Consider the following 9,146-nt stretch of genomic DNA (forward strand, 5'->3'; position numbering starts at 1 on the left):
ATGCTACTACCGTCACTGCTGCTGCTTATGTCGCTGCTACTGTCGCCGCTGATATTTCTACTACTACCACGTCCACTAGTGCTGTTGCTGCTGCTACTGCTTCTGCTGCTGCTACTGCTACTGCTACTACTACTACTACTACTACTACTACTACTACTACTACTACTACTACTACTACTATTACTTCTACTACTACTTCTACTACTACTACTTCTAATACTACTACTGCTACTGCTACTGCTACTACTTCTTCTACTACCACTACTACTACTACTACTATACTACTACTATTACTACTGCTACTGCTACTGCTACTGCTACTACTACTACTACTACTACTACTACTACTACTACTACTACTACTACTACTACTGCTACTACTACTACTACTACTACTACCGGTACTACTACTACTACTACTACTACTACTACTACTACTACTACTACTACTACTACTACTACTACTACTACTTCTACTACTACTACTCTACTGCTACTTATCTTCTACTTCTACTACTACTACTACTACTACTACTAGTCTACTACTACTACTACTACTACTACTACTACTACTACTACTACTACTACTACTACTACTACTACTACTACTGCTGCTGCTTCTGCTAATACTACTTCTACTACTACTACTACTACTACTACTACTACTACTACTACTACTACTACTACTACTACTACTACTACTACTACTACTACTGCTACTACTACTACTACTACCGATACTACTACTACTACTACTACTACTACTACTACTACTACTACTACTACTACTACTACTACTACTGCTGCTGCTGCTACTACTACTACTACTACTACTACTACTACTACTACTACTACTACTACTACTACTACTACTACTACTACTACTACTACTACTACTGCTACTACTACTACAACTACTACTACTACTACTACTACTACTACTACTACTACTACTACTACTACTACTACTACTACTACTACAACTACTTGCAACTAATGATATTATACTACTACTACTACTACTACTACTACTACTACTACTACTACTACTACTACTACTACTACTACTACTTCTACTGCTGCTGCTAATACTACTTCTACTACTACTACTACTACTACTACTACTACTACTACTACTACTACTACTACTACTACTGCTACTACTACTACTACTACCGGTACTACTACTACTACTACTACTACTACTACTACTACTACCACTACCACTCACCGGATGTTCACGTGCTCGTGAAGTCAAGTGTCGATCTGCAACGCCTCGTGGCAGCATAACACCCACTCGTGAAAATAATGTTGGTGGATATTTATGAGAGCTATTGACCGTACCACAGGAACGTCCACTGTAGAAATCCAGTATACTCCACTTCTTTGTTTTTGTAATGACCAATTTGTGTTTAAGCACAAACACCCTTTAGCTCCTCCGTTCAAATAAATTTCACCGCTGAAATGAAAAGATGAAAACGCGTTTGTATATACATGTTCATGTTTTTGCAAACGACGGAAGCATTATGAAATGTTACGTCAACGTCAACAGAACGGTAATAAAATTACGAACGTTTAACTCAGCTCGGAGCCTGGATAATTTATTCGACGCTTGTCTTAACTGTTTAAAACATCGTAGACAAAAATAGTATAACGTTCCCCGCGCATGCGAGTTCATGTTCTGTAAAAAAAAGAACACCAGTTACTATTTACTAACATTTTTTTATGTTTACAGCGTGAGTCGACAAATTCATTGTTTTGATGGCATGGTTTGATTTACGTTTTATGATCGTTTATGAATATTTTATATGAGGATTTTTTATGTTATGTTGGATTTTATTTAGTTGGACTTCACTACAAAACCTTTAAAGTGTTATTTGAATCTCGTTCTGGGACACTGGTATTAATTGAGTCGCGTTCTGAGAAAACTGGGCATAATGCATGTCCGTAAAGTTTCGTCCAAGATAAGGCTGTGCAGTCCGCACAGGCTAATCAGGGAAGACACTCTCCGCCTTAATTGGAGTTTTGCTAAGAAGAGACTTCATTTAAACGAAAAATGTCATAAAAGCGGAAAGTGTTGTCGCTGATTAGCCTGTACGGACTGCACACGCTAATATGGGACGACACTTTACACACATGCATTATGCCCAGTTTTCACAGAACATTGCTCAATGCTTGTGCTTACATGGTTGTCCCATGTTAGCGTATACAGTGTATCTTGATATTTATCAAGACACATCGATAAAATGAGCCATTGGTCGAAATAGAAACGGTATTAAACGACCATTTTACTACTGTTTTTGTTAAGAGAATTTAATTTGGGCCGTGCTCTGTGAAAAGGGGGTTTAATGCATGTGCGTAAAGTGTCGTCCCAGATTAGCATGTGAAGTCCGCACATGCTTATCGGGGACGACGCTTTCCGCTTTTATGATATTTTTCGTTTAAAGAAAGTTTTTTCTTACCAAAATCCAGTTAAGGAGAAAAGTGTCGTCACTAATTAGCCTGTTTTTTTCTGCCATGTCTATACTAATTTAGTACAGAAACGATTTTTTAGCTATATTGCATTAAAAGCCTAAGGCTTATTGAGACAATCGATTCTGTTTCCTGGGTAAACCAATGATTAGTTTCTATGTGGGAAATCTTGAGAACGCTACCAGACAGCGTGATCGAACCCGCGACCTTCCGGTGTTTAATGGGACCACCATATTCACTATGAGACTGCGAATTTTTGTTTAATTTTATTATTTATTAAATTCTAGTGATTTTCAGAGGACGTTTTCTGTGCAATGGTACACATTTACCGGATATTTGTTGTATTTTTTATATAGAAACGTCTGCCACTTGTTAGTTTCACCCCACTATACCGTTAACACAAGTTGGAATTATACAAATACATCTTTTTTGAACGTAGCAGGACATCAGACAAACAGTTAATATAAATACACATGTACTACATATTCTGGAACATTTTGTCCATAAGTTCAACAACAAAATGATGTTTACTGACTTAACAACAAATATTGACCGGAATTTTGTTTCGGTGAAGGAATTCGTATTATGTACGTTTTCTATAAATTACTATACATGTGTTGTTGTGTGTTTTTTGTTGTTGGTATTTTGGAGCTTTTAAACAGTGTGTCTTCGAAAAAATGGATTTATCCAATAATCGGCCACCAACAACTAAAATGATTGCACAAATTGTCGCAAATATCGCGGTCAAACAATAAAACCGTAACAGATTTGGCATGGTGGAAACATTTCCTATACATCTAAATACTTTACAATGAACAGCATTCGAAACAAGTGATGTTTGCTGTGTCGCCTTGTTGTAATTAAAAGCCCATTAACATTAACATTATGGTCATTAATCAAAAAGACTGTCAGCAACGACGCTAAAGACGACGTGAAACAAAAAGCATCAGTCGCCGCGAAGAACACTTAAACCCTGACACTGGTATTGTCATTCGCGATAAGATAAATTGGCCGCGCTCTGTGAAAAGGAGGTTAAATGCAAGGGTGTAAAGTGCCTTCTTCTTTTCTTTTTCTTCCCATTAATTGCAGGGCTCCTCTGGAGCATCGACGATATTTGGCAACTTAATGAGTCTTGGGCCTGGGTAGAACCAGTACTTAGTGCCTTTGGGGGAGATCTAAAGAACGCTCCCACAGTGGGGATCGAACTCGTGACCTCCCGATCGCTAGGCGGACACCTTATCCACTACACCACGGCGACCTTAGTGTCGTCCCAGATAAGCCGATGCAGTCCGCACGGGCTAATTAAGGATGAAACTTTCCGCCTTAACTGAATTTTCGTCAAGAACAGTATTCCTTTCAACGAAAAATACAATAAAGGCTGAATGCGTCGTCGCTGATAAGCCTGTGAGCTAATCTCGACGACACTGTGCGCACATACATAAAAACCTTTTCACAGAGCGCGGCCAAAATAGAAACGCCTCTTTGACGTAATGTGTGGCGCTTGATTAATAATCAAAAAGGCTTATGACTGCCACGCTAGCTCGAGGATTAGATGTTTACGTAATCACGCGCATTCGAAAATAAATCCCGTGAGCCGCAATATATGCGTTGGTGGGTAGCCTATTGCAGATGAATTATTATACACCACATATACAAATGCATAACTGGGGATTATATAAAGTCATCCTAAGAGGTAAATTGTTGCATTAAGTACTTAAAACGTGTACAAATGCAAAGCTTAAATCCACTACAGGAACATTGAAATTCCTGCATTAATAGTTGATAGTTTTTTGTCGTGCTTGCTCAAGACGATATACACATGTCTATCATAGTGGCAGTTATGTGAATGAGCTTGTGTGCCTCTAGCAACTCAATCTTGTAAGAAATGTGATTATAATTCAGCATGTACTTTCAAAATAACGAAAGACAAATGCTCACCATGTAAATAAGTCACATGTCCCTAGCTCAAAGGTCAAGGTCAAACTTAGTGGAAAAAGGTCCAATATGGGCATATCGGAAAAACAGTGCTGTCCCTTAAAAATCAAACTTGCAACTTGTAGATGCATTATCAATATTAAAAAAAAAGTTATTGAAGGCTTTGTGCGCAAGAGTCTGATTGTATACGATTGACACGGTTAATTGTATGTTCATTCTTAGGTCATGTTTAACTTTTCTCAGCAGTTTTCAGGGAAATGTGGACTCAAGAACCACCATAGTTTATCTTGCATGAACACCAGGATGATTCTAACAGACAATCGCAATATATGCATCAACATTCGAAAAATAACCCCCATTTGCATAACTGGTGAGCATAGAAAACCTCCTATCCGTAACTGGTGTGTATGCAAAATGCACAATATGTAATTTCATATTACAAATTTCATTTGTCTTTTAAACTTTCAGGACAACAATCAATGCATACATGTTTTGTATCCGATTCCTTCCATTATGCCTAATAGTCATGGCAGATTGGTATGGTAATAGTTTTTTATGGATTTACTGAACAGAACATAATAAAAAGTTTATTCGTATAACTTGAACAATTCCGCCTTTCCATAACAAACTGGTCAGTAAACCTAGCATATGACCTAAACATGCACATAAAATGAACCGTGTCAATAGTAAACAATCTAATCAGGCAATCGGGTATTAAGTCTTCAATAACTTTTTAATACTGATAAAGCATCTACGGGATTTATACCGAGGTAAATGGATATCAGTAGATCATCCTGCGCGTAAGGATAATGTTCAATAAGTATGGTAAATGTAAAAACAGTTCAAAGGTTCAGACGAAAAATCAGCCGTTGATAGCCACCCATTTTGATCACCAATTATTAATATTTTTCTCACTTACGTCACACCAGTTACGTGCGTGCGATCTTTATCCTGATTAATTGGGCAGACACTAGACTGTTTTGGAAGTCCTTGTTGAGTTTTCGAATGGGTTAAGATTCAGCATCTTAAAACATGAACATCAACCGAGAACAAGAATACTTACAAAAACGAAAGCACTGCGAATAAGCCAATAATGTAGTTCAATATTGCTACACGTATTTGTTCTAAAGGGAAAGATATGCTCAAGGCTATATGTACACATCATACAACATATAAACGAACAGAAACAAATATAACCAAATAAAAATGTTAACGAAAAATGATAAGATGTCCGCTTGATTAAATATGTTTTGAATAATCATCACGAACAAAACAAACACATTAAAAACTTGCGCATGTAAAGAATAAAAGCCAGACGCGTGGTGAAAATCGGTGTGAGGGAATGTATAATGCGAGAGCATTCAGAAGCGTACAGGTAAAGTAAGAAAAAGGACGAAGTCAATTGAATTAGCCCATTTATGCCTAGCGTCTAGAAAAAAGGCCTTGGCAAACAGCGTAGACCCAGATGAGACGCCGCATGATGCGGCGTCTTATCTCGGTCTACGCTGTTTGCTAAAGGGAATTTCTGTAAGAAATACTCTAAATATAGAAATAAATATACTAGACATCCCTTACTTTGGAAATAAATTGATCCAATAGACCCTTTCAGTTATTGCCGGTTTTTAATTATCTCCCTTGTGTGACGTCATGCGATGATAATCGAGTGTACCGATTGTAAACGAGAACAGAAATCTTATTAGAAAATGTTTATTTCAACGATGTAAATGGACTGAACATATGCACGAAAAGATTTGTACTTACCTAATTGTTAATAATGTATTATTTTCTAATGAAATTTTGATATTCGGTTTATACTGCTGATACAGCAGCGGTATTGTTCATCAGAGAACGTGATCGGAAGACTAAATACTGAAAATCCCACAAAACAAACCGACTAAATAAGCCGTATTCTTTGTTATAGTAAGACTTTTATAAATGATGTTTACAAAATAATGAAACATATTTTTATTTGATCTCAATTATAAGTGATGTGGATATTGTTGTTGTTCATCAGCGATCGAATGTGTAAGAGATGCATATAATCATTTGTAAAACAAAGCCCTAAAGAAGCGGAATACATTACAAATGTTAAATTTTATCATTTTCTTTTCCATTGAATGGATGTTTAGTTTAAACCTATTTATTTAAGCTCGATTGCATCGAAAGCCTAAGGCTTATATAAACGCTCTCGAGTCCGTTTCCTGGGCCTAGAACCAGTACTTGGTGTCTTTGGGGGAAATCTAAAGAACGCTCCCACGGTGGGGATCGAACCCGTGACCTCCCGGTCGCAAGGCGGACACCATATCCATTACACCACGGCGACCTTTGTTTCGTTTACATTGAATGACAAAATTAATAAATGTTAGCGTACATATGGAAAATAACTCTGCATATTATGCAAATTGAACTGTCTTTGCATGTATATTGAAATCTCTTTACTAATGATAAGGAGAGATACAAGTCTAGCATTTTATGATCAATAAATCTTTATATTTAATTTATTTAACGCAAGTATTGTTTACCCTATTGTGATTGCTTGTTTTTATGATGGTGTTTTTTACACTGAAATAACATAGTTGTATCTATACACGTAATAGCGGAGTTTACATTTGCCGGTACACGCTAAAAACCTCAGTTGCGTAGCAGTTAAATTGCACAATATTTTAAATGTATTTATAGTTATTAACACTGTATTATTATGATTAAACTGGCTAATATATATACATTTGTTCCTGTAAATCCATTTCCGATAATGTCTTCACTCTTTTTAATGTTAAAATATTTTATTTGAGCAAATGTTCAGTATTTTAGCTTAAAATTTGGCTAAAATGACTGATTAATATGCCAAGGGGGGATGACATGGGGGTATCATAAATTGTGTTTAATTACCAGACACTAGGCCAACTAGACCAAGTATAGGTCCCTGGGTTTATGGCACCTTGTTTTCTTTGTAATTGTCTGGGCAGTATCCGATCATAACGAGATAATCGGGTTGTGATAAACAAAGGTGCACTAAAACATCCAGGATAAAAATGCTGCAAGAGTGTCAATATTGGTGTTAACAATTAAATCAAACAACTACATTATTCAAGAGAATTTATTTAATGTGTAACAAGGTACGTTTTTTCAGACAAATAAAGTTTCAAATCAGGTACAATATGTTGCATACATAAAATCGATCTATTTAATTGTTGTTTGTTTTCATCATTACTTGTTTTCGTTCGTTAAATTTAAATTATTCTGAAATAAGTTCAATTGATGAGAATTTTTTAACAAAAAAATGGTCGCGAAGAAGTGCCAAGTATGGAGATTTTTGTCATAACCACATACAGAGCTCTTACATTGTGTTCTACTCCCGAGTTCGTTGTAAAAACAAATAATAACAACAATATAATCGTTTCAAAAATGCATTTCCTTGCATGCAAATGTTTTATTCAGACATAACTAGTAAAATTTATATACGGTATAGTGCAAGAGACGTTGATATTATCAGCAACACTGTACAATTTTCTCCCTAGCGGATTTTGTATCATCTCATTACGTCACATCCGGCTAAGGGACACAACTCTTACACTAGTAAATGCGAATAACTGAAAGGGTCTATTTAGAAGGATGGGAGAGTGCACTAGGCATAAATGGGTTAAGTGCTCCATCATGATTTCCCGCCCGAATAACGACTCGTATGAGTAAAGACTTTGCAGCACGCTGATCAATGGCGTAAATATATAGCTTAAATTCCGATATAAACTTTTTTTAACGCAAATATATTAGCACGAAATATTGAAAAAAAACGTATGCAACTTTTAAAAACATGCACAATTACCTGTGACAATTTTTGTGCCGACTTTCACTCCACAAACGTTTATTTGATCGATTGGTCGATATTAAAACCCAATAAATCCAGGTTTTATTTCAAAATATCTAACTCTAATTTCTACTTTCGCCTTCTTTATAATAGTAACATCTTTGTAGTAATAAGTATTTATGAAAGCAGCTTAAATGGTTTTCGTGAAACTAATTTAAATTTAATTAAACAGTCACAGCTATCGATACTTTCAATTTGCAACATAAATTGCACGAGCCTGTTTAAATAAATTACGTCACGCTATTGTAATTCTATACATTACATTCTATAGGTTCACCATTACTTGAATAGATCGTATCGCAAATAAGGAATCAAATTGCAAATGATTCAGGTTCAACATAGATAAACAAGTTTTGATGTTGTCGGATCAACGGTCAATGCTGCCAACACAATGAAAATACCGTGTGCACCCATCCAAGAATTAAACCTTAAAACTTTGGAATTGCCGATTGATTTGTCAGCTATGTTCAGAATGAACAGCATTTTAATAAGGTGTCGTCCCGATTGTCACCATTTAAATTAAATATTTGTGAACAAAAAATATTTTTTTAAGGCTTTAATATATAATATTTAATATCATTTACTTATGGTTTTGGAAATGCAAAACTAAATTTTGAAGTCAAATGACATATTACAGATTTATGTGTTCATTTACGATAAATATAAAAGAAGTGTCAAGTTCCAAATGACAATGCAAGACAATATGACAACAACAACAGCAAAGTTAGGATTTCAAGTTTCGCAATAATGACATTCAAACTGCCCTTTGTATCTCTTTTCAACAGCTAAAACAATGATTTTCATATTAAACAAAGTGTCAACTCAGTTGTAAAATTTCTGTTGTACAATTAGCAGAAGTAGAACAGGGACTTAT

This window comes from Dreissena polymorpha, chromosome 9 (genome assembly GCF_020536995.1).
Source record: "Dreissena polymorpha isolate Duluth1 chromosome 9, UMN_Dpol_1.0, whole genome shotgun sequence".
In the NCBI taxonomy this organism is placed as follows: domain Eukaryota; kingdom Metazoa; phylum Mollusca; class Bivalvia; order Myida; family Dreissenidae; genus Dreissena; species Dreissena polymorpha.